The sequence below is a fragment of the Lemur catta genome, unplaced genomic scaffold (assembly GCF_020740605.2).
Source record: "Lemur catta isolate mLemCat1 unplaced genomic scaffold, mLemCat1.pri scaffold_67_ctg1, whole genome shotgun sequence".
NCBI classification, from domain to species: Eukaryota; Metazoa; Chordata; class Mammalia; order Primates; family Lemuridae; genus Lemur; species Lemur catta.
In genome coordinates this window covers 969,680-996,356 of record NW_025423866.1, presented here as the reverse complement: position 1 = coordinate 996,356, position 26,677 = coordinate 969,680, and the positions used below count along the sequence as shown (strand labels likewise).

The window sequence follows — 26,677 nt, the reverse complement described above, 5'->3', positions numbered from 1 at the left end:
CCAGTGACCGAGGCCGGGCATGGTGGCTCACGCCTGTCATCCCAGCACTCTGGGAGGCTGAGGCAGGAGGATCGCTCAAGGTCAGGAGTTCGAGACCAGCCTGAGCAAGAGCGAGACCCCGTCTCTACTAAAAATAGAAAGAAATTATATGGACAGCTACAAATATATATAGAAAAATTAGCCGGGCATGGTGGCGCATGCCTGTAGTCCCAGCTACTTGGGAGGCTGAGGGAGGAGGATCGCTTGAGCCCAGGAGTCTGAGGTTGCTGTGAGCGAGGCTGACGCCACGGCACTCTAGCCCAGGTGACAAAGCGAGACTCTGTCTCAAAAAAAAGACCAGTGACCAGTGACCCGTCCGCCTCGGCCTCTGCCCCGGGCCTGCGGCACAGAAGAAGGACGTCCGGTGGGCATCCCGAGTGAGGACTGAGCGGCCGGGAGTGCCGTCCACAGGCCAGCGTCTCTGTTTAGAAAGACAGAACTTCTGTCGTGCAACATCTTTTGGGCGAAAGATAATGTAAAGAAGTAATAATTAGGTTTCTATTAACACATCAATGTTTCTTAAACTAGGACTCCCAGACCCTGTGTGTCTGGGGCATCTGCTCGGGTTCTCTGTGAGAATCGTTTCATTAAAAGAGACCCACGCGTATTTCCGATATGAAAATCATGGTTGGACGAGGGAGGCCATTACGATTTGGGGATGGGGTCGCTAACAGGCTAGCGTAGCAATGGTGTCTGAAACCGACTGGCAATGTGGAAGAATAGGGCTTGGATAAATACAGACATATTGATTTCTCCCTTTCCCCTCAGCCGGTTCCATTCAGTATTTTAACAAGCATTTTAGCCTTTAATTGTGTACGACTCAGCATTTCTCCGTGTGCCGCTCTTCACGACTCTGCGCGGTGTGTTTGGGGTCTCGCCGGCTCAACACGGTTCCCTCCACCCCGAGGGAAGAGCCAGCACATGGCGAGGCAGCCCTGGGCGTCGTGGGTCTGCAACAGGCCTCGACCCATCTCGTGGACATTTTTTAAAACTTCAGTAAAACTCAAATTTGCCTCACAGGAACAGTCTGAGGACTAACTGATTCTATCAAAAACTTCCAGGATACCATCAGCATCATGGAAACATAGAAAATAGATGATGTTGAACAATTTCTAGGACAGAAGATGCCCCATGCTCCTTTGGTAGCAGAAAAACATGTTTGACTACATGTTATAGTTCAAAAAAGAAAGAATGAAAGGGAGAAGAAAAGAAAGAAAGAGAAAAAGGAAGGGAAGGAGGAAGAAAGGGAGAGGAGGGAGGGAGGGGCGGGCGGAGACCCCTGCTTCCCCAGGGGCCGGGGTCACCTCGCCCCAAGCTCGGACTCCCACGGCCATTTCCCTCCGTGCGGAGGATCGTAGGGACTTGTACGGGCTCCTGCGTCCCACCTTACAGCCCCCTCTTCCCAGCGATGCTTATTAACGTTCCGATTCTCTGTATCTACTCACGATGAAGATTGTACAGAATTTAGTAGGTAGCATACTTTTTTCTCTAGTGGTCAAAAACCCGTATTTCTAAGGGAGAGAGAGAGAGTTGGGGCCTTTGATAGTAATCTAAAATGCCCAGAAGATGCCTTTCAAGTTACCTGTAAGGTCTGCGTGATCCGGGGCTCGGAAGGAAGGATGCGGGGCTGAGGGATGAGCTGCCGTCGCGTCTTGGTCTCAGGGGACCTGGGGGAGAAGGCAGAGAGCGGGGAGATGAGAGGAAACGGCAGGAGCAGAGCGGCGAGCACCTGAGTCACCTTTTTACAATAATTGCAACATTGTAGATTCGGCAAGGGTAGCACTTGCCATCTCCTGACACATTATATTAATATATTGATATTATGGTTGTCATCCCAAGCAAGGTTTCATAAGAAAAGTCAAGGAGTGGAGGAAACAACTTTGATTCTCAGCGTGGGGGATTATCAGCGTAAACACAGTATTTTGTAGTTTTTATGTTTCACTTTCACATAGCCTGGAAGCATATCATTTTAAAGGCAGCCCCATTCCACCTGTTACGATCCTGGGGTCATCCTTTTTTTTGTTTGTTTGAAGTACTCTTATAATGATGCTAGTTCTTCACTTTAATTTCTCAAAAGCAGATGTTTCTCTGTCCAAACAATTCTTTTAAGAAGTATATTTTAAAAAAAAAATGATTGTGCATGCAGAAAATTACAATTATAACCTTGCAAAAAAAACTTTTTTTTTTTTTTTTTTTGAGACAGAGTCTCACTCTGTTGCCCAGGCTAGGGTGAGTGCCGTTTCATCAGCCTAGCTCACAGCAACCTCAAACTCCTGGGCTCAAGTGATCCTCCTGCCTCAGCCTCCCAAGTAGATGGGACTACAGGCATGCGCCACCATGCCCAGCTAATTTTTTCTATATATATTTTTAGTTGTCCATGTAATTTCTTTCTGTTTTTAGTAGAGATGGGGTCTCGCTCTTGCTCAGGCTGGTCTCGAACTCCTGACCTTCAGCGATCCTCCCACCTCGGCCTCCCAGAGTGCTGGGATTACAGGCGTGAGAAGGAAAACTATTATGATTCATTTTAGCCTGAAGTAGAGCTCATCTCAGAAGAGTAGGATGAACCCAGGTTCTCATGAAGTGCCCGTGTCACCTGGCATGAAACTCACTCCTAATGGCAGTCGGTCACCTGCTCTTAAACACAGGGGAATGACATCACTCCCTCCTTGCCTTCTGCTAACAATATACCGGTTCTCACAGGCACATAAGGAACTCCTGTGTCTTTCCTCCTATTCAAACCATTCAAATGTCTTTATGTAAACCACTGGCGTCCTTTAAGAAAACCAACAATAGTTTTGTCTTTTTTCCCTCCGTGTGAACAGCACGCTGCCTCCCAGATGCAGCGTTGAGCAGCCAGACAGCTGCTGGCTATTAAAAGTCCCGTAAAGCTCCATTATTTTGCTCATAAAGGGAAGAGAAGTGCAGGGACGTTTATGGGGTGACAGGCAGATGTTTTTGTTGGACTACGCAAGCGGTGAGCGAAAACTAAAATGATCTCTTTTGTGATATCATCAGCATTTTTACAATTCTTTTGGCCTCTTTATTTTTAACCCCCTTCTTACCTGCCCTAAAGTAAGCTATTCTGGAAATGCAGAATAAAGGACCATGGACACAGTTACTGTCCACCTTGCAGGGAAGTTAACGCTGTCTGCCGCTTTCTCATAAAGACAGGCATCCCTGAGTAAGGCTGGTGACAGGCATCGTTCCTGGTGGGTCTGGTGGGCTTCTTCTTTTTCCACTGGGGAGGGGAGGGTGCCTGCCACCAGCCTTACAAGAACATCAAAGCCACCCTGGGTTTCTGTCCAACAGCTTAATTAAGTTTCTTCTCTTTCCACACTAAGAAAGTAGCTTCTCAACCATGTGTTTATATGTAATATATTAAACAAAATGAACTCTTATTGGATTGATAAATCCACAGAGATTTAAGACAAGGGACTTTGGGAAAACTTGTGCCTTCAGCCACACTCTCTAAAGCACCTTCTGGAAAAACTTCTTCCATGCAAACAACACTCATGCAGTGGACCTTCCATTCTCTGAGGCCTGGCTGGGACACAAGGCCCAAGAAGATCCCTAGAGTCCGTCTTCATATCTGTCTTTTTTTAATACTTTATGCTTACATAAGCTCTTGGATTCGAAGCAACAATTGCTTCTAAAGCTGCAACCACGTGCTAAGAAGTATTTGGGAGATACCACTGGAAAAAAGACCAGATTAGAACTTTCCCAAGAACCAATTTATCATTTGTCTGGGAAGGATTGGTATTGTCTCCCAGCATGAGATTTGTATGTCTGGAGACTGGAAATTGGCCAGGTTTTTACCTCAATGGAAATGTCTTTGATAAAAACCTCAGAGAGGCCGGGCACGGTGGCTCACGCCTACAATCCTAGCACTCTGGGAGGCCGAGGCGGGAGGATTGCTCAAGGTCAGGAGTTCAAGACCAGCCTGAGGAAGAGCCAGACCCCATCTCTACTAAAAATACAAAGAAATTATATGGACAACTAAATATATATAGAAAAGAAAATGAGCCGGGCATGGTGGCGTAGGCATGTAGTCCCAGCTACTCGGGAGGCTGAGGCAGGAGGATCGCTTGAGGTCAGGAGTACGAGACCAGCCTGAGCAAGAGCGAGACCCCATCTCTACTAAAAATAGAAAGAAATTAGCAAAACAACTAAAATATATACAAAAAAATTAGCCGGGCATGGTGGCACATGCCTGTAGTCCCAACTACTCGGGAGGCTGAGGCAGGAGGATCACTTGAGCCCAGTAGTTTGAGGTTGCTGTGAGTGAGGCTGATGCCGCGGCCCTCTAGCCCGGTCAATAGAGTGAGACTCTGTCAAAAAAAAAAAAAGAATAACTATTGTCTTTTATTTTGGGGAGTTTGTTTGACTTTAAGGCACACAACATAATTCTTAGAAACTAATTTTAAACACATGAGACACAAAACGATGCCCCGTAACCAGATGTTCCACCGCGAGCCGCAGGAGCCCGGCCGTCCTGCATGGAGCGCCTGTGGTTTCGTGGCCAGCCCTGCTGGGTCCCTCCAGGCACTAACTAAAGCCTGGGCACGGCCACCCTGCTGTGCCCTCTCATGGCACGTCTGATCATCAAGCTTCCTGAACTTTTCTCACACCTCAGAACCTGCTTTCTTGCCCCTCCCCATCCAGACTCATCGAAGCATCCGGTGACACAGCGTGGAGTCCATCCACAAGCCACCCGGAGTCACCATAGCCACCAAATTTCCCCCCTGACCTTCAAGTCCCACCCTCTTCCCCCGCACCGGGTTCCGCTTTTACTGAGACTCAGAGCGGCTTACCAAAAAGTGACCTTTACTTTCACTCTCACCCGGCAGATCCAGAAGCCAGTTTCACTTTGTGGCACCTCCCTCGGGCTCAGTTCCACCGTGACAGGTTAGTTTCCAGCACAGCTCGGTGAGCGGATGGAGGACTCGGATGGCCGGCTGGGCTGGAGTTCCAGGAATCTGCAAACAAAAGTTTCTCTGAGGCAGTTTACATAAAAATAAACAAACAAAAATGTCTGTTGAGGAAAGGCCAGCCAAGGTGCCTGACTGCCGGCAGGGACTCTCTGATCAGCGATCAATGGCTTCGGCAGGGAGTGTCGCCGCGGTTCTCTCTGAACCGGATCGTTCTACCATAGGAACAGACGGCAGCTCGTTGCTGGCCGGGCCGCGTGTGCTCGGGGGTCTCTTTATGACCCCGCAGCCCGGCAGTGACAGCTGCCCACGGCCAAACCTCTGTGTCAACATGAGAAGCGGTGCTAAGAGGCGCGGAAAACCCCGCAGCCTCGCAAGTGCCACCGAGGGACAGATTTGAGAAATCGGGTCTAAATAAAGACGGCCGCGGGCCCCCCGCGGTTTTTGAGAAACCGTGGCCAACCGGTGACCTCTTCTTAATGTGAGACTATGCAAAAGGGAATTTGCAATTTTTGTAGGGTCTTCTTTGTAAAAACAACCCTTCTTCAGTTGTTCTGGTGAACCCGGCGCTCAGCAGTCCCGGGTGCGGCTGGTGTCACCTACCCGGGTGGGAACAAGAGCCAGAGGGACCGCCGGCAGCACACTGAGTCCATTCGGGGCGGTAAAGGACGCCAGCGACAGTGCTCACGACGCCCCGACGGACAAGCGAACGAAGTGCCAGATGCCATCCCGGTGTTGCCGGGTGACGCCCGGCCTGTGACGGTGGCTTTTGGAGAGGGACACTGTTCCCAGGTCGCCCCCAGCCTATACACAGGTTCGCCCTTGCCCAGCATGTGCCCCCCTCACGAGGGCCCTCTGGGCTTGGCCAGGTCCCAACCCTCCCCCAACACGGCAGCCTGCGCGGGACGCTCGGGTGGGTCCCCTGACAGTGACCAGCTCTCACGTCACCTGGCAAAGCTAAGTGTCCTTGGCCTCCCGTGTTCCCTGAGGAAACCAAAGGACACTCACCGCTGGACGTTGTGACTCTCTCTCCTCGGAGCCATTGTTCCCTGGCTGCTGCAGTTGGTCACACACCGTCAGTTCCAGCTGAGTGGGGGGTTGGGGAGATAAAAATCAGTTCACAACGGGCGCGGTGGCTCACGCCTGTGATCCCGGCACTCTGGGAGGCCGAGGCGGGAGGATCGCTCGAGGTCAGGAGTTCAAGACCAGCCTGAGCAAGAGCGAGACCCCGTCTCTACTAAAAATAGAAGGAAATAATATGGACAGCTAAAAATATATAGAGAAAAAATGAGCCGGGCATGGTGGTGCAAGCCTCTAGTCCCAGCTACTCGGGAGGCTGAGGCAGGAGGATCGCTTGAGCCCAGGAGTTTGAGGTTGCTGTGAGCGAGGCTGACGCCATGACACTGACTCTAGCCTGGGCAACAGAGCGAGACTCTGTCTCAAAAAAAAAAAAAATCAGTTCAGTGATAAGCCCAATCATGGGTTGAAATCTCTAATCAAAGTTGCCAGTTGCCGCCGCCGCCTCTCCCGGTCCATTGACCCCTCCTCTAACCGGGGCCTTTGGAGTCCTTGTTTTCCTGCCAGACGATGGCATTTCCAAGTAGAAGGACAGAAACATTCGTTTCTCACAGGCCCATGCCTGGCTTCTTTTGCTCTTAAATGAAAACACGGTTCAGTCACAACCAGCCCTACAGGCACCTCTGCAAGCTGCACCCCCTGCAGGTGTTACGTGCACATCCCTGGACGTCTTCTCGCTCCACATTCATCCCTCACTGGTTCCCTGAGCTGGTGCCACCCCCGTTTCCATGGTGTCTCTCAGGTGTCCTTTTCTCTGGATTTTTCTCTCGATCTTCTATTTTTGTGTCTCATTTTGTTCTGTTTTGTATTTTTTTGCTTTGAACTATCTGTCTCCTCTCTTAGCACTCAGCTGGGCCCGCCATGCCCCATCTGGGTTTTCTCACGTTTTTTGTTTGCTTGGTTGGTTGGTTTTAGAATTTCGCTAAACTGCCTCTTAATTTTTTACAACTTTGTATCTCTGGCCATCCAAGAGGATCTGTACTCTTTCCAAAAGATCTCTTTAAAAGATTTACATGTTAAAGACGATCTCTTTCTCATTACCCTCCCTAATTCTTCACTTTTATTAAAAATATTTAAACACCTCAGAGCTGTATGTATATTTTATGACCTAAAACAGTAGATGCTCTCATGGGTCACAACTCAGGCCACAGCAGTCACCTTTGAGAGGAGGGGCTGTGCCCGTAACATGTTCCATGATTTTGTTAACCCTCTCTTTGAACCTATCGATATTTTCCAAATAGATATACTAGTTTTTAACTCTATCTAGAGGCAATTAATCTTCCTGATACTTGAGTTGACTTTCACTAGATCTTCCAAGATGTGTTTATTAAAGAACATGACTGCAAATTCACTATAGATTTGTTCAGAGGCAGAATAATGTTACAGTCTTTGTCATTTTTTTAACGGAAACTTTGACATGTAAGCTCCAAAAGATCAGGGATTTTTTTTTCTGTTTTGTTCATTGATACAAGAATATGCCAACCACCAAGAAAAGTATGTGGCCCAAAACAGGTGTTCAATAATTATTTGCTGAATGAATGATAAAATCTAGTCATTTTAAAGTTTTGCCATGTAGCCCTGTAAGGGTAATTTCATAAGCAAATAATCTACAATGCCTTGTAACTCTCTTTGCAACTGAAAGTTTAGGCCGCAAATACCGAGTCCATTTGTTCTGTTTTTTTTCTCTGAATGCAATTCTTTACGATGAAGCCATGTGTGACCTTTCAGCCTCTTCCCACAAACTTGTGCACTTCTCCTGCAGTTTATTTCTTTTGCTTTAGCATTTTGGTTTGAAAAGCCTTAGTAGTATCATTGTTTATCTTTCTAATAATTTATAAAAGAAACAAGAATGAAAATTCTCCTAGCCCAAATCCCCAAGAAAAATCAAATATTTATACTCACCCAGAAATGTCTGTTATCTGTACCCTTTGATTCTTTTCTAGAATCTATTTTTTAAATGACAAACATTTTCATATTTATTCAATGGTTTAAACTGCCTTTGCCTATAAGCTTAGTGACGGTTTCACATGTGTATTTATTCAGCAAGAAACTGTTCCTTCCACAGATTAGATGACTTTATAGCAGTGAGTCTGTATCGTGGCAGTCCGGTGCTCACTGATGAGGCATTTGCGTTTGTTCCAGGGCTCTCTTTATTAGACAAGAACAGTATCAGCAATCCTCATTTCTCCTTCATGGGGGCTAACATATTTTCAGCAAGGTTTCTAAATTTGCCCTCAAATTCCCTTTGGTGATTACGAGGAGTCCACAGGGAGGTGAAATGCCAGCCCTCGGAGCCAAGGTGAAGGCCTTTCAAGGTTTGGGGTTTTTGTTTGTATATTTTGTTTTTTCTTTAAGTATTATGGCAGGAATATTCACTTCATTTTCTGAAATCCTTGGGCTAGAACAGACCATCAAAGTAATTTGATTCACACAAATGCTCTTCTTCCACATCCTTTTAGAAACACAAAACAAAACAAAACTCTAAATCATCTTAGTTGCTTTGGTTAGCGCTAATTTCACAAATCCCAAGAAAGATTTATTGGCCTGAATCTTATTTCCTGATACATAATGAAATGCTATTAATAATTTCATTTTTATAAAGTGATTTCTACCTTGAGCATAATTCAAGGATCAAATCAGATCTCATTTTTTAAGCTTAGTATTTTAAGTACTTTCTCATGCACTTTTAAAATACTTTCAAACTTACCAAAAATTTCTAAGAAGTGTACAAAAATATGTTTTCCTCAGCCATTTGAAAGCAAGTCATCACTGGGTGACTTGGTATGCATATCCTACAAACAAGGATGCTGTCCAATACAGCCACAAGATTGCCATCAGAATCAGAATGTGAACGTTGATTGATACAGTACTCCCATCTAATACTCAAACCCCATTCAGGTTCTGCCAATTATCCTGTCAATGTCCTCCACAGAAAAAGGAATCCAATCTGGGATCATACATTACATTAGTTTTCATCGTTTTTATTCTCTTGAAATCTGGGGCAGTTCCTCAGTCTTGGCCTGTATGTCCAGAACACTCCAGAAGACCATGGGCCTGATATTCTGTGGAATGTTTCTCAGTTTGTTTTGGGCAAACGCTTCCTCGTAGTTAATTTCAGGTTATGCATTTTTGGCAGGGACACCACAGATGGGGAGCTATGTGTCTTGTCATGCATATGGTCCAGTTTTGATTTTTCCCATTACAAGGGATTCTAACCTCGATCCTTTGATCAAGGTGGTATCTGCCAAGATTCTCCAACGTGAAGTTATTCTTAGTATTTCCTTTAGTTGTCTCTAAGTACTTGGGGGGGACTATGGAATTATGTAAATATTCCATCTCTCATCAAATTTTCAGCCACCAGTTTTAACATCCATTGATATTTCTCATTTGAATTATTAATCATGGTTGTCAGATAGTGATTTTCTAATACCATAATGCTCTCTACATTTATTGGTAAGGCATTCCAATGTAAAGAAAAGCTTTGTCTTATACCCATTTATGTTTATTGGAAGTTTTTTCATCAATATAAATTAATGATTCCTATTTGATGAGTTACAATACATTCTCATCATTATATATTTTGATGTTGAAAGTATCCTATATTTGATCAGTTCTCTGAGTATTTACTAATTTCTGTCACAAAAGAAATTCCAGGCTCATCAATTTCACATCCCTATGAACATCACAAAAGACAAGAGAGAACACGAATTACTGCAATTTTTTGTAAAACCGACTTACACATGACAGTGTCATGTCTGATCTCTGGGGGACTGTTCCCTGTCTTTCCATCTGGCTGATAGGGTGCAAGCCACTTTTTGTCAGATTCCCCACACTAGTTTTGCTAGAGGTGGTGCAAAATACCCTGAATCAAATCATGATCGGTTATTATCATGTGTGGGGTAACTCGATGTATTTATTAGAACTGTTTCTGAAAAACTTCTACTTAAGCTGTTTGATGTAAGTCTATTACATAAATGTCCAACATTATTGGCAACTCAAAAAACTTTATTAAAAAAGAAGTAATTGTGCTCACTTCAGCAGCACAGACACTAACACTGGAACAAGACATGGAATACACAGGAGTTGGCATGCTCACTAGGATGAATTGTGAATTTGTGAAGTGTTCCATATTTTAAAAAAAGAAAATAAAAGAAATAATTTTCATTAAGAGTTTTAAAATAAATAAAACAAATGAGCTATAATTATTACTCACATGGACACCACCTATTCTCTAGCCCCCGCCTTCCTAAACTCAAAATTCAAAATGAAAACCTTCAGAAAAAGGGGCCTTCAGGAACTTTCTATGGGAACTGAATGCAGAGCGCCCTCTAGAGGCAGCATTGAATTGATGCAATATTTCTAACAGCAAATGGACTATTTTTTTTTCTTTTTTCTTTTTTTAAAAATTTTTATTTATCTATTTTTTTGAGACAGAGTCTCACTCTGTTCCCCGGGCTACAGTGCCGTGGCATCAGCCTAGCTCACAGCAACCTCCAACTCCTGGGCTCAAGCGATCCTCCTGCCTCAGCCTCCCGAGTAGCTGGGACTACAGGCATGTGACACCATGCCCGGCTAATTTTTTTCTATATATATTTTTAGTTGGCCAGATAATTCCCTTCTATTTTTTTAGTAGAGACGGGGTCTCGCTCTTGCTCAGGCTGGTCTCGAACTCCTGACTTTGAGTGATCCTCCCACCTCGACCTCCCAGAGTGCTAGGATTACAGCTGTGAGCCACTGCGCTCAGCCAAGAATATGATTTTTACAGAACTTTGTCCACAGCTTACCTCTCACTGGGGCTCACACCAGCACCCGCAGCTGCACTTCATCTCTGCTTCGAGTTGGCTGCTCTGCCGGCACCGTCCACCTGGGCACAGATGCAGGAAGTTGGGCTCAGGTGTGCAGCATCAGTACAGCGACCCAGCACATCAACAAAGCAAAGAGGAAATACACAGGGATCCAGCCAAGAATGCACCTTGAGGGCAATGACAGAGTCCGTGTTTGTAAGAAATATTCCCCCATTCTCTGAGCTTTCATTTCAGACATGCAAAATACAATTTTGAGACATTTATTTAAATTATGAAACCACATACCTTTGGGTAAAACTTTAGAAATATTCATTCTTGCCCAAGGACAATGCTACTTTAAAAATTCTCTGAGCAAACTTTTTCTCTTCTACTACCTTTTTAAGCCACATCTGTCAATATTTGCAATTACTAAAATAATTCAGATACCTGAACTTAATCACCTAAAACCCACGTACACAGAGTAATTTCTTTATCAAGTAATTTGTTTCTCCCCAAATAGCCAGGAGCAAACTTAAAGTACTAATCAAACACTTAAAGTACTTCTAAGTGTCTAAAGTGTTTAACATAACAGTTTGCAAAAAGTTGAAAACATGACCCTCATGCAAACATAAAATGAAGATATGTCTAAGATTTTATTGAACTCATTCATTAATGAGGTATCCAGAAAGATAAGAAGGCTCATTCAAGGAGCATTTGAAGAGCTGGGTGCTTAGGGGCAATTCAGTAAAGGAATGTCAGAATAAGATGGTTAGATTAGATACAAACCTGCCCTACACACCAGTAAACCATAACCTTTGAGGTTATCTTTTCTCCCAGACAGAATTCTACAAGTTAACAATGCCTAGGCTCTAATCATCTAATAAAATTTAAATAAACAAACCCTGGATGAGCCTGATAAAGGCATTCAAAGACGCTGCATCCTTTAGGTAATTTTTTAGAGACTCCTGTAAGTACAGATGCTTTTGAACAAGTAATAAACGTATGAGGGCTCCAAATATACCTGCAAATCATTCATGTGTCTTCCCCTGTCCTCTCTGCTTGCTCACTGGGGTGACAGGGCAGATTGTCACTTCCCAGTGTTAGTCTAGGGAAAAACAGCTCACAGTCGTGGATCATGTAGGGAAACTTTTTTTTGAAAAAAATTTTCAGTGTCAAATTGGCTTAACCAACTACCCTGTGGGTAAAATATAATTTATATTAATATCGTTCCTATTTACTTTCTGTGTTGATTTATTCTGTGAGTGAAGGGCAGGAAGGAGGGATTGCACCAAAGGAGGTTTGTGTCTATATAAGTTCAAAATAAGCCATGAATAAGCCACTTGCCAAACAGGGATTTACCGAATGTCACTCTCAGCTCGAGCTCTTAGCCCAATGGTATGGCTTCTATAATTCCCTGTTCACTTGCAATTTAGTAAGAAGGGCCCCTCAAATGAAGATTTTAGTAACTGTGTTTGATTAAAAGATCTATTTCTGAATTTTTATAGTTCCTCCATGGAAAAAAGAAAGAGAGAAAAGAAAGGAACAAAGAAAGAAAAAGAAAGAAAAGAAAAGAAAAGGAAGAGAAAGAAAGAAGGAAGAAAGGAAGAAAGAAAGAAAGATTAAAGTATACTCTTACACCAAAAAAAAAAAGCCACAGTGAGATTTGATTTTAAAGGAGTCCTCATGACAGTAACTAAAGTTGGATCCGTGTGTTCCAACTTATAAGCAGGACAAGAACGTGATAAAAACTATAGACCTTGTCCTCAGAAAGAGACAATAAGCACATAACATTTTTTATTTAGCTTCATTAAGGATGGTTCACGGACCCCCTGAATCCTAACCATGGAACTGGTCAAGAACTCACCACTTTAAAAACCGGGGAGTTCCAGAAAGGAGGGGCAAGAGTGGATTCCCGACCCTCATCTCTTCTCTCTCAAGCTTCTCCTAACATCGCCTTTACAAGCCGCCTACATTGCAGCTGGAGCCACCAACAGGTTGTTTTCTTTAAACAGAAAGGCCTGTCAAAATGGAAAATCTAAAATGAATTATTTGGAAGTGAAAGAGCCCTCCACGGTCCTGCTGAATTTATGGTTCCCAGCATCACTGCGAGCCCAGGGACAGAGTGAAAAGTCTCCGGCTTCAGTGTGACTGTCACCCTGCCCATCACGAGTGACGGTGGAGCAGGCACTTAGCCCCACTGACCCCCAAGTCTCCTCGCTGAAAAATAAGGATGAGCTCAGGCCAGAGCCCAGAGCACAGGCCACTGCAGTCACAGTTCTCGCTGAATCAGCCGGGCAGATTCAGGGAACACATCCCAGGGCGAGGATAATGTTAGAACTAACACAAGGATTATATAGGACTGGTTCTGTTTGTGTTTAAAAGTTTGGTAGGGTGTTTCTCTTTCTCTATTCCACTGCAAACCTCAGGTCTTAGTGCTATATTCAGAGTATATAAAAAAATGACACAATTAATGCATTTTTCTCGTGAGTTGTGTTTTTAATGAGAAAATTCCTCCGTCATGCCAACATGATAAAAAGGGAAAGAAAAATCTGATTGGAGGAGAAGATCTGGTTTAAATCTCGGTGTTATCAGTGAACGGTTAAGTGACAGTGAGCAGTTCACTCTGGTTCTCAGCTACATGAAGCCACTGGGCTAGCTTCTCCTTAAGGTAGCTGCCAGATACTCTTCGGCTGTAATATAATATTTCCATTTGGCAGCAAGTAATTGCTTAGGGATTTGCTCCCAGGTTAATTGAAGATACACAACAAAAATGGTTAACACGGGCTATAGAATTCTACAGATCTGAGTTTGATCTTGGCTTGCCAACATTTCACAGTTGACCTCACCTAAGTTAGTAAGTAAAATGCAAGGACAGTGACTACTTCAGTGGGTTGTTGTACTCATTGAATAAGAAAAATGTATTAAAGTACCTGGCTCACTGTGGGTGCTCAGTTCTTGTCATTGTTATACTATGGAAATCTCTAAACTTGTCTGCGTCCTCCTTTCCCACTTTGCGTAAGTGTGCAAGTAAGGGAAAATCGAACTCTAATACTCTTTCGAAGGGCTTTTATGTCACGAACTAATGAAAACAAAAGAAGGTCAGAGTCTGGGAGCTTCTAGAGAGGCATCCGACACAAATAACACCTCCGTGTCATTCACGAGCTCGCTCCACCCTTGCATGATTTGTGATCACCTTTGTAAAATGTGACTTTCCTGTGTCCCCCTGGGCAGGTGTGAAAGCCTGGAGCTGGACAGCCAGATCCGGGCTCTGATCGAGAGAAATGCTTCTGGTGCAAAGCGGGTCACCACGGAGGCCGGGCCGAGTCGCAGAAGTTCCTGTTCTGCAAAGGTAAGAGAGAGAATGCCTTCCTTCCGCTGCGTCTCAATGTGCCCTTCCATAGTTTACTCACCGAGAAGAATCTGTGGGGACAGTCCCCAAATCATTTACAGTCAGTCTCGTACTTCCTTGTCGCCCGAAGTGGAGCCCTATAAACCTTCTCGCACCCAGTCACTTCCTGTCACTAAAGAGCTCCTTCAGCACACGGCACCTTCCAGCTGAAAGTGCTCCGGCAGCTGTGACCACAAGAGAACGAGGAAGAGATCACGCTATTAGAAAGAATGTTGAACACAGTGACAACTCTTTCCTCGGGAGGAAGTAACCCAGTTTGAGTAAACCCATTCAAATTGGGTTACTAAAATCAGCCCAAACGCTGTTTTTGTGTAGTTGCTGTTTCTGTTTCTGTTTTGTTTTGTTTTAAGAAAAGAAAACAGGTTGTACTGATTAAAGGAGTTGTTTGACTTTGGACTTCCTCCTGTTTGAGGAGCTGGATGTCTATGCTGCTTCAAAGAAGCAAATAAAATGCAAGGGTAAGCTCACGCTAGGAACTTTGTGAACCACTTTCTAGAAATGCATCCTAAATTAACAACAGGAACTCAGACTCCATGGTCCTCCTGAGTAGAAACCATCTTTAGTGATTATTACAAAAAAATCTAATGAGTAGATTGACAGCGTGGCTGGCATTAAAAAAATGAAATAATTTATACTTCTGTTTAAAAGTATCTTTAGTTCTTTCTAAAGTAATTCACGCTCATTGTAGGCAATGAATAAACAACAGAATATTGCATGGGACATATGTCTACAAAAAAAAAATTGTTGTCTATAAGAAATTCAAATTTATCTAGATGTCCTGTACTTTTCTGGCAACTTCAGTGTGGAGGCGTCAGGGTTTCAATAACGTACCATGTGACACTGCCATTGGCACAGATGTAATCTACCCTGGTGGTCTTTTCATCGGTCTCTCTCCTCGGTAGCAGCCACTTAAGCTTCCAGCACATCTCCTGACCTTGGGTCCATGTACTTTGTGTTCAATTTGACGTCGAGCCTTCCTCAAATCCACTCAACCTCAGTTAACCACTTCTGCATCCTTTCCCAGGAACACAGGAAATGTCTGGCTCTACTTCCACACCACTCTGGGGGGTGAGTTGTCTCAGGACCTCTCTACCTGGACGTGTCACTAGGCCCCATCACAGCTGTGCATCCCGCCGGTAAGGGGAAATTGGGAAATTCTCTGCAAGACGCACCTTTCCTGGGCTTAACCCAGGGAGGAAGGCTGAAGCTGGCTCTGCTCTTTGAGATTCAATCTGGGCAGTTCGACAGGTGATGGATGAGTCCCTACAAGTAGGGGGGTAGGGCTTAGTCTCCTCATGAGGACTGAGTGACATTCAGGCAGTACTCTTCTCCCTTCACCCCACCCTTTTTTTTTGTTTTTTTAGACAGACTCTCGCTCAAAAGGAATTAACAAAAGGAATTAACTTTTAAATTTTTAAAAAAATTATTTTGAAAACACTAGTTCTTGCAATTCAAAGGTTTGGGCTGGGTTGTTTTTCCTTCTCTAATGAGCAGTTTTAGTGTTGATAAAGTGTCAATCTCCAGGAAATTTCTGCTTCCATCCCCTAAAGTCAGACCCTGTGTGAGCTGTAACTTTTAGAACTCTGAATGAGCAATTTGATTCCCACCTATAGTTTTGAATACTGCCTTAAGGCCACGTCATTCCTTCTTGGCTCAAGTGTATCCCCAAAACAGACCAAGAAACCAGCAGGAAGTAAACACACAGGCACACTAGCCAAAAGTCTATAAATTGGGTGCCTGGGTATTCAGCTAGTCATCCATGTGTTCATTCAGCAAAACGTGTTGAGCACCTGGCGTGGGCCAGGCAGCCTGTGGCCGAGGTTCTGTGGATGCCACGGTGAAGACAGGAACATAGAAACACAGAATTGTTTTTTTTTTTTTTTTGTTTGTTTGTTTTTTGAGACAGAGTCTCGCTCTGTTGCCCGGGCTACAGTGCTGTGGCGTCAGCCTAGCTCACGGCAACCTCAAACTCCTGACCTCGAGTGATCCTCCTGCCTCAGCCTCCCGAGCAGCTGGGACTACAGGCATGTGCCACCATGCCCGGCTAATTTTTTTTTTCTATATATATTTTAGTTGGCCAGATAATTTCTTTCTATTTTTTTAGTAGAGATGGGGTGTTGCTCTTGCTCAGGCTGGTCTCGAACTCCTGAGCTCAAAGGATCCGCCTGCCTTGGCCTCCCAGAGTGCTAGATTACAGGCATGAGCTGCCATGCCCAGCCCAAAGATAGTCTTAAACTTGAAAGCCAAGTTTAACCTTTCTGCCAATAAAGAAGATGAGATTAGCAAACAATGCCCTTTTTTTTTTGCAATAAATTATTTTCTCTTTTAGGTGCATAAGAACTGGTAGCACTTACAGAATTATGGATGACTCATTAAGTTCGACAAATCTAAACTCATATTTAGAAGGCATTGCCAGAAAACTTTGCCATTAGGGAAACAAGTAACCGAGCTGTCAAACAGTCAACAGTTACCTAACTGCTCTGGGAAGCACAATGAATTTATAGCAGTTCGACTACTGAGGAAAGACTTGGATTGCCCAGGCTTTCTGCGGTGGTGAACTTCCTCCCTCCAGTGGGAGAAACTGCCAGTAAAGGAAGAATGATGATTTACATACCAGAGCAAGGCTGATCTGCCACAGGTCTTAGTCAGAGCCTGCCCATTTGAGACATCCTGGGAAATCCCCATTTGGAAGAGAAGAAAAGTTAAAATCACAGCTACTGTGCTTATAATCTTATTTTGTGTAACTCATATCCAGAGTTACTTCTGTTTATTTTTAATGAAAAACTATCGCTGTTATCTTCTATCATGAGTTAACTGCGGAGTATGTTTTTTAAATTTTGTATATTTGCTCTCACCCTAAAAGATACCATAAGAGACTTTTTTTCCCCTTTTTTTCCCACTGCTTTCCAAGACTCCAGGAAAAACAGCTTCCATGGCACATCTTGTACAGGAAACTTCTAGAATGAGTGCTGCGGAAAGTTCTATGGAGCATGCAGAGGTAAGAACACATTTCTAGGGGATGAATTGAGCACACCTGGCATTGGTAGCATTCCTAGCAGTTAATTGTGCATTGATTAATAGGAGTAGAAACAGCTAGTTTGCTTTTTTTTTAGCTAAGATGTGCTCTATATTTTTAATCAATGTTATTTAACACAGAAAAAGTATCTGGGTAACTGGTGCATTGCTTTTACCCTCTCTGGGCTACATTTCTTCTTTTACAAAATGAGAGGATTAAATCTGTCAAAATTACTTTTGGCCTCCCAACTCCATGGGTTCCATATTTTGCTCTTGATTTATAGGAATTTAGTTCAATATAAAATGTAAAAAGAATATTGGTCTGGTTAGAGATAGAACATATTATAGCAATAGAGTATCTATAGTAAAATTTTTACATATTTACAACTGATATCAGTATTCTTCTTCAGTTATTGCAATAGATACTTGCTAATAATGAATGAAGTAAAGTGCTTTCTTAAAGTTTTTTTTTTTTTTGAGATAATCAAGGTATAATGGGAAACCAGGTGGAACTCTTTTGTTCATTTAGGTATTTAATGTAGTAGTGTCAGACCTTAAATATACTAGAAGTTGGTACGGCTGTTATGGTAGAGAAAGGAATGCCCAGCTACTTTGAACACAGATTATACTTCACAGGGAGTAACCATAGGGAATTATTTACAGGGAATAATTGCTCTGTAAGCAGATGCTTACTAGAACCAGTGACTAAAAATCTTTATTAGATACCTTCACTAGCAACTGGAAAGCAAAGTAAATACAAATGAAAAGTGACCACAAACCTTGATTTATTTCACTTCATTTTAATACACACCTGAGACATATGAACCAGAGTAAAATGTTGCTTAATCGCCAGTGAAACTCCTAGTGACACATTCACGGCTTACGGGCCATTCCGATTCACTGTGCCATCTACCTTCCCTCCCTCTTTCCTCTCCCGCTTATACCTGTGCATACTTCTGAATTTCAGAAATTAGTACTCCTACAGTTACAAATAGATTCTCTTGCAGATTTAGTAACTAGCTTTTCAGTAATCCTTGTTTATAAAATAAAAATCAAGGGTCAAATATTTTACACTTTTCTTCCAGAGAAAATTAGTTATGAAGGTTAAAAAAAAAAAAACAAAAACTGGCTGGGTGCGGTGGCTCACGTCTGTAATCCCAGCACTCTGGGAGGCCGAGGAGGGAGGATGGCTCAGGTTCAGGAGTTCGAGACCAGCCTGAGCAAGAGTGAGACCCCCATCTCTACTAAAAAAATAGAAAGAAATTAGCTGGACAACTAAAAATATATGTAGAAAAAATTAGCCGGGCATGGTGGCGCATGCCTGTAGTCCCAGCTACTCGGGAGGCTGAGGCAGGAGGATCGCTTGGGCCCAGGAGTTTGAGGTTGCTGTGAGCGAGGTTGCTGGTGGCAAGTTAGGCAGATGGTGGTTTCCGGAGCTTTTGAGCTTTCTTTAAATGAATACTCCCCCTTCTGAAAAAAATACGTCTAAAAAGAAAGGTGGTTAAATTTTTCATTATGCCAATAATTTATAATCAATCTAAATTTGTAATCTAGTGGCTTTACTCAAGGAGCTGACTAAAGTTACAAGGTACCAGATAATCTATGCCCACCTCTATAACATACTTGTGTCATGGTCATTAAAGTATTTTTGGTTTGGTTTGGTTTGGTTTTGGGTGTTTTTTTTCTTTTGTTTGTTTTTTGTTTTTTTAGAGACAGAGTCTCCCTCTGTCACCCAGGCTAGAGTGCAGTGGCCTAATCATAGTTCACTGTAACCTCGGACTCCCACCTCAAGCAATGCTCCTGCCTTAGCCTTCAGAATAGCTGGGACTACAGGCATGTGCCACTATGCACTGCTATAGTTTTTATTTTTTATTTTTTTTGACACAGGGTCTCGCAATGTTGCCCAGGCTAGTGCTAGGATTACAAGTGTGAACCACCACATTTGCAATCAAAGTAATTAACTTATTTAGTTCTGGAATCAACTTGCCACATTTTAGCTGTATGTGTTCTTTATTCTTGATGGTTCTATCACTCCTCTGACTTTTGCTAGGGCTACTCTTCAGAATCTCACTCACATACATGTTCATGGGCACAACTATAAAAATGACTTCTTAGAAATGTATACTATGTAAATGCCTAAAATGTACCCATGAAACTTACATGATTTCTATAAGCCATCATACTCTGAATTGTCATTTTTTTTTGGAAAAGATTGAAATCCAAATTCATGAAATTTTAAATTCTAATCTCTGGCTTGCCCATTGCAGTATATAGATACACTTATAATTTATTAGAGAATTATTTGGGTAACTAATCCATATAAAGGAGTTTAAAATATAATATGAAGCTGATTCATCAACAAGTTACTATGAAGGACTTAGAGTGTGAGGATTTTTACTGCTAGAATCAGGTATTTTTATAAATCATGACATGAGAGTTGGCCAAATGCATGAGGTTTGTGAAGGACAGTATTTCTCCTGCTTATTTTGTAGACTTTTGTTTCAATCTTCCTTTTTTCTTTGTCCTCAGTGTGCTCAATCATCAAGAAGAACGAACTTGACAAATTCTCTTGAACAAAAGATAAGGTGCTTGGAAAAACAGAGAAAAGAGGTAATTTAGAAATATTAGTTGAAACCACATGTGTCGTAGATTAACACTCAGAATAAAATAGTGTAGCACCTCGTGCTTTTTATTTTTATCAGGTCACAGTATTTACCTCTAGGATACTAGTCTGCACATTTTGAAAACAAGTGGTTTTTTCTTATTCACCCACATATCTTGTACTTGGTCTCTCAGTGTTTGTGCAATGATGAATGAGAAATAACAAAGACATAAATCTGGTAATTATAATACTAATTTTCTGAAAACTTAGATCTTTCTTTCACATGGACCACGTGAGCTTATCACCTGTACCCTTTATGCCTTGCAGCTTGACACACCTTGAAACTCAAACTGTCAAAGGCTTCATAAGTACAGTTGACTTGTAATTTTGTAATTTCTTTTCTAACCCATTCTATGTATTATTTAATACATCTTTCATTTCTTCTATAGTGCCTTCTATTCCTCTTTGATACTGCATTGAATATTGTGCCCATCTGGAAAATTACTGAGCTATGGCAGAGTAATGTTGTTATAGCATAGAAATGTGAATCCCTAAAATGCGAGCAGATCAGGTATATTTATATAATAATATTATATAGTCTTATGCTAAATAACCATATCAATTTCCAGTGTAAGATGTATCTAGTAACTGCCACTCTGGATTAGGTATTTTGTCCTTTAATTAGGAGAAGGCCTTGCTATTTTTTAGTCACGCGACTTATCTTCTCAGTGTCTGTTCCATATTGATAAGTGCTGGAATTTCTCTTAATGTAGGAAGCTGTGAGCTTCCCCTACAAAAATACTAAAACACAGATCATAGTGTTCTTTCTACCTTCTAATTAGCAGATAGTTTTAAGATCCTTAAATTATTTGCTGCCTCACATTTTTCTAAATATTTTCTTAGGATGAAACTGTTATTCCTTGAAATCTATACCTTCAAAAAGGTGATATCCATTTGGGCATATATCACAAATCATGTGTTAATCTTTTAAAGCACATTATTCCAAGCCAATGATTATCAGTTAATGGAGTCTAGGATTTGTTAATATAAATTTTGCTTTAAAAGAACTGGAAAAAATATTTCATTATAATGATCAGTGTAAACACATAGACCAATATGGAAAGGTTTGGAGGAAGACCCTTCATACATTAATAAATCTTACCAAAAGCTATCATTTCTTATAGACTTTTAACAGATTCTGATTGGATTAAACAAAGAAGATGAAAATTCAAATACTTAAGACAAGTTAATAGTTGCTGATAAACTGTTCAACTGATTTGTCAAGATACATCTAAGACTTAATAGTTGTTCATACATGGATCAATTCCTAAAAGATGATTCTAACGAGAGTGAGAGTGTGTCCAATTAAATTATCCTCGCCCAATCAAAACTTGATGGAAGGAATCTCATCCTCACTCATGGTTTCCAAAAAAATCTCAGTAAGGTCACAAAGTGATTTCATTGTAGCCAAATTTCCAGATGGGCGGGCATTCTTTTTTTGATTCATCAAATTTTAATCATTTCAGCTCCTGGAAGTTAACCAGCAATGGGATCAGCAATTTAGAAGTATGAAAAAGTTGTATGAAAGAAAGGTGAGCGCCTCTGTTTGGTCTTTTCTTGAAACCAATCGCCCTGGTGGAGCCAAGAGCATCAGGACTCACCGGCGGGAGCCGCCTGCTGAAAAGCGAGGGAGGGGTGCTGAGTACGTTGTTGGCCTCTCGGTATTGACGATTAACCATCAGCGTCAGCGAATTATCTTGAGGGGGCTACAGAAATGTGCTAAAAATAGCCCCCAGCAGCATCTCGGGATTTTTACGCCCATTTATCACCCATTTATCACAGTCCATCGAGAGTCCGGCCTCAGCTGTGCTGTCGATACCTGCAGCCATCAGCGCCCAAGTTACAGGTGCAGCGAGAAACGTTTAAAGTTCACACGGTTCTAGGCAAGTCTAGCTCTAATTAATCAATTAGAGAGCAAAAGCTGGTCTCCATGGAAACAAACGGTGGCGACAGCGAAAGTGGGAGGACAAACGGGGCCCCCCCTCTTCCCTCTAAAGCACATTTGCCCTCAAGGAGCTTTTGCTCTGGTGAGGAAGGAACTTTTTGGACAAAATCTCCTTTCATAGGTCAAAGGCAATTTATAACTTAAAATCATTCTGTCCTCCAAAAGGGAAAGCGAGTTTCCCTATATAAGGAAACTCGACCACATGTGAGGAAGAGCAGCATTCGTCCCTTTATTTCCCAGCACGATGTCCCCGAGTGCTCAATTGAAAGGTGCGGCGTCTGCGGGGCGGGAGTTCGCGCCCGTCCCGGGGGCGGCGCCGTCTGGGAGGCCCCGGCCGCCGTCGGTCCGTCCTGCGGGGCGTCGGATTAAAGGCCGCGCCCGTCTCTCTCCGTGCGGGCATGTTCCGCTGGCCGCGACGCCCGCTGCCTTTCCCAGACCGTGCCAGGCCGCCCGGAGAGCCGAGAGCAGCGTGACCAACCTGGGGACGCGGCCCCGGCGGTCGACCCCGCGGGCTGAGCCGGGGAGGCGGGAAGCGCGAGGCCGTGCGGGGACAGGCGCGTGCGTCGCGGACCATCTCCCTCAGTCGCCGAGTCGCGCCCGGCGGGGGCGGGGGGTGTCCGTCGCTGCGAGCACGGGCTTGGCGGCGACCGTCTGTGAACGCCTCCCCAGGTCGCGGAGCTGAGGACGAAACTGGATGCCGCGGAAGGACGGCTGGGCGCGCCGGATGGGGAGCGACGGCAGCAGCGCCTGAGAGACGGCGACGGGCCGCGCGAGGAAGTGGGTGGGCGCCGGACGGTCGTAGCGGGGCTTCCTGTGGAAACCCCGTCAGGGCGACGGCGGCTGGCGCAGGGAGGGGGGGGGGGCGGGCGGGGGAGGGGAGGCGCCGGGCTCGGCCCTCGTCGTGCGCAGGCGCGGACGGCCGCGGGCCCGCCGGGAGGGCGCCGGCCCCCGGGACGCTTCGGGCTCGGCGAGAGTTACTTTTCCTTTTATTCATAGTTATTATTTTTATTACTGGCATTAATAATAATATAGCAATGCCTCGTATTTGTACAAGACAGCTTACAGAGACTTTACAAACAGCTAATGCGTTTGTAATCATAAAAAACAACACTTTTCGAAGCACTTCGGCCTCATCGTCTCCTTTAGCACTCTCAGCCCGCCTGTGAGGGAAATGTGACTTTTGCTGCAGGAACGACGAGGAGGCCGAGGCTGCAGAGGGTGACCCACGCGGAGGGGGGACTCGAACCCGGTTCCCGGATGCTGAGCCTCCGGCAGTCCCTGCCGCAACCTGGGTAGAGACAATTGAGACGGCAGTTTCTCCTGAAATAGATCCTTCCCTCCCCCCCTCCCCCGGTTTTACTTTCAATTACTGGACTTCCTGAATAGCGTAGAAACTGGGGAGGAGAAAGCCTTAAATACTAGCGGCCTCCAAGTAAGAGAAAACGCAAGGGTGGCTGTTCCGTGGTGGCGTCTGGCCCCTGACGCTGCGAGGCGGTGGCGGTGGCCTAAGACCAGCGTGGCACGTGCTGGCCCGGGGGCTCTGGCTCGTGGGACGTGTTTGCCGCAGTGAGGAGGGAAAACGGATTGTGGCGACTCCCTTTCAGCCGGGTAGCCGGCATCTCCTTTTCCAATCACACCCTGACCGGGAATCTTTGTAATTAATTGTTTCCCTGTGCAGTTGGGACCGTTTTCTAGTTAGAATAATTTTCTCTTAAATTAGAAAATGATTGGTTCATTTTCTAAGTCTAGAGGCCATGCTGTTTAACTAAAAGCAAATAAAAAATGTTTGCATTTTTAATGACAATGAATTACCTAAAGTGGATTTTTAAAATTTAATAGTTGCGTTGGGAAAGATCAATTACTAAAATAACGTACTTTAACACATGTATTAGCTATTTTCTTATCTCGAGTTGCCTAAATTCTGCAATATTTATTTTACCTGGTTAAAATCTCAATCTCCTTAAGAATCCAATTTGCTTGACAAAACATTTGCTATCTGGCATCTAAAATTAAGAGATAGGGGACATTGTCTGAATCCAGAGCCTGTTAGTGTCTAAGCAGCTAACCTTCAGTCATTTAGTACACTAGACTTCTTGATAAAGATCTAAAAAATGGAACAGTGGTGGCAATTGAACTAGTTGATTTCTACCTTTTAAAAATAATAATCACAACAATGCAGTGCTCTGAATAATTACCTATAGTGAAGGGTCTTGTTTGCCCAAAAATTGTCTTCTCCCACTCTCTAGTACAGAGTGTTGCAGGATTGAGCTTTCAGATAGAGTATTATTTTGTTGCAATGACAGTTTTTTTCTTTTTAGGAGTTTCAGCTACTTTTCTGAATCACTTATCCATCACTTAGTATATGGGAACTTGTTTATTCTGCAGACCCATTTATTTGACTATTGAAAGTAAGACTTGGGGATCTTGATTTTTTTCCTAGGGTCACAAAACTTCTAAGCTACTCCACTAAGTCTTGATAAAAGAAAGATTTCTTCAATCCTAACCTTGTCTTTCACCCAAAGGATATTGGTCAAATGGAATGTTCAGTGAAAATCTTGCAGGTTATGTTATTATTATATCTCAGAAGGGTGACCCTCTCAATCTACCATAGCAGCTGATATATCACTTTTTCTACAATATCGCATTTGACATTTACTGAGTTTGATTTTATTTTCTTGCTCTTTACCTCAGAAGGAAAAGGAAAGCCTAAATGAAGAATTGCATGAATTGAAGAAAGAAAATAAGCTTTTGAAGGAAAAAAATGCTCTTGCAAACAAGAAGAAGGAACATTTAGAATGTGAAATAAGACGCCTCAATAAGGTATCAGGCCAGCCCAAGCATGGGAGATCAGAATGAGAGGTCCCTGTGTAAGGACACTTTCCTACTGAGAGTCACAACAAAATCTAGCCTGCAACATGGGTCCCAGCCTTGGGGGCTTGCACAAGACATTATCTGTAATTTTAGAAATAACTCATGTCTACAGCTTTCAGCCATACATGGATAAGGAGGCTTTAGGGAATTTATGTCCCTGCAAAGAATCATCATGAAAAAGAGAAGTGAAGAGAAATTATAGACTATAAGAACTGTTTTTTTTTTTAGTTTGAAGAAGCACACAAAGCAAGTGGGTGTTTGCGAACAGTAACGTATCTCTTGGTCAACCACAAAAGCTTCCTGAGGAAACAAGCTGCTCTTTAAAATGATCACTAGAGCTGGGTGTGATGCACACTATATGGAAGCATGCTAAATGCCAGACCCAAGGCTGAGATTGTGGCCCTCCCAAGTGCAAGCCTAAAACCCACTTTTATTGGGGGCAGGATGTAGGGGGGGGTCAGGAATAGTCAAGGCTTTTAGGAAAATGCAAGTGTTATAATACCTTAACTCCAACGTAATTCTTCAGAGGGGCAGCCTGTGAATTGCTGCAAAAGGATAATGCGTGTGTGTGTGTGTGTGTGTGTGTGTGTGTGTGTGTGTGTGTGTGGTTTTATGGACTAATTACTTATCAGGGGGAAGGGGTCGATGACTAGTTCAGGAGAAAAATAAAAATTCGTTTGCTCTTGACTTCCAAGCGCCAAGCCATGTGTGGAACATGGGAATGCTGTAGCACGTGGTTGAGTTGAGATACGCATCTCTCAACTAGCTATCTCATGACCAAAGCCATAGAAATTGTCTTTCTTCTGAAAGGAGAGTAGGTGTTTGGCCTTGAAAATGTGCTCAGACCCTGTGTTTTGGACTGAATGCCCATGGCTGTAGTTAACCAGAGTTCCCAGGTGTCATTTAAAGATCCTCAATGCTAAGCATGTGCCTGCATAGTTGATAGGATGCTTTGCAGATGTGACCCTGTATTAGATCTGTTTGTGGAACAAGTTATTCATCAGGAGAAAATGGCAAGGTGGAGATTGACTTCACAGGCAATGTACTTTATCCTCTAAAAAAGAAAAACAATGTTTAGACAGACAAATTTAGGGCAAATATGTATCTTTTTCCTCCTATTCTCTGCTGGAAAATCTTCTGCAAATGAATTAGAGGAACTAATTAAGATTATATTAAAAATCCCTCGCATTTTTGACACCGTATTACAAGTTTTCTTATATTCTGTAGTTCATGTCCCTAAATGTGGGCACAAAGATATAAATCTCGTAGATATCAGAACAGCCAAGAATGCTGTTTTTTTGCTTATGTCCATGTGCACACTTCATCTTTATTTATCTGTATTTATAGTTCATAATTTTTTGAAGTTAGAAAAATAATAATTTTATAATTCTGGTGATTATAATCATAAAATATCAATGAGAAAAATTGATTTATGTAAACGCAGATATTTATACAAATGTCACCTCCCAAAGATAACTTTTCTGGCTATCCTAATTAAAATTACATACTCCTCATACTTCCTGCTTTAATTTTTCCTTGGAATTTGTTACTACCTAATATATGTTTAATGTCTTATATTTATTATCTTATTTGTTTTCTGTCTCTCAATCTTGATTACAAGCTACATAAGGCTAGGATTTTTGTACAGCTGTCTTCATTAAGCACTGTAGACACAGTGTCTAGGGACCACAATACGTTTAGGGGCCCATAAATGTTTACTGTCATTTAAAATCAAAAGAAAAAATAAACTTTTGTTGAATATATGTTTTCATATATATTTGCCTTTATAGCAAGGCAGTTGTAAAATATAATTTTAATACGTATTTTTATGGAGAAAGGGACTCACAAAGGCAACAGCACAATGTGGTCCTGACTTTTTTTCTGTTTTGTGTACTGCCATATCTTGAGTGCCTAAACAGGGCCTTGCTTACAATAAGTTCTTAAATA

At 43.0% G+C, this 26,677-nt stretch overlaps 1 long non-coding RNA gene and 1 pseudogene across 9 annotated transcripts in view; one reads left to right on the top strand and one right to left on the bottom strand.

The window, feature by feature from the left end:
• LOC123630020 overlaps positions 1-17,155 on the bottom strand; it is a 22,589-nt gene extending 5,434 nt beyond the window's left edge. For 5 of the 8 annotated variants that reach the window (XR_006732544.1, XR_006732538.1, XR_006732545.1 and 2 more), the window contains exons 1-6: positions 14,022-14,600; positions 12,693-12,846; positions 10,829-10,908; positions 5,976-6,053; positions 4,851-5,015; positions 1,622-1,706 (exon numbers count right to left, since the gene is read on the bottom strand). This is a non-coding gene — a long non-coding RNA (uncharacterized LOC123630020). Of the gene's footprint in view, positions 1-1,621; positions 1,707-4,850; positions 5,016-5,975; positions 6,054-10,828; positions 10,909-12,692; positions 12,847-14,021; positions 14,601-16,851 lie in introns of those variants that run through there. The other 3 variants (XR_006732539.1, XR_006732542.1, XR_006732540.1) reach the window with 3 other exon arrangements.
• Positions 16,946-26,677, top strand: part of LOC123630017 — a 24,909-nt pseudogene continuing 15,177 nt past the window's right edge. Inside the window, exons 1-5 of the transcript XR_006732536.1 lie at positions 16,946-17,235; positions 19,782-19,862; positions 21,381-21,446; positions 22,529-22,636; positions 24,551-24,679. The product of XR_006732536.1 is annotated as a TNFAIP3-interacting protein 3-like (transcript). The remainder of the gene's footprint in view (positions 17,236-19,781; positions 19,863-21,380; positions 21,447-22,528; positions 22,637-24,550; positions 24,680-26,677) is intronic.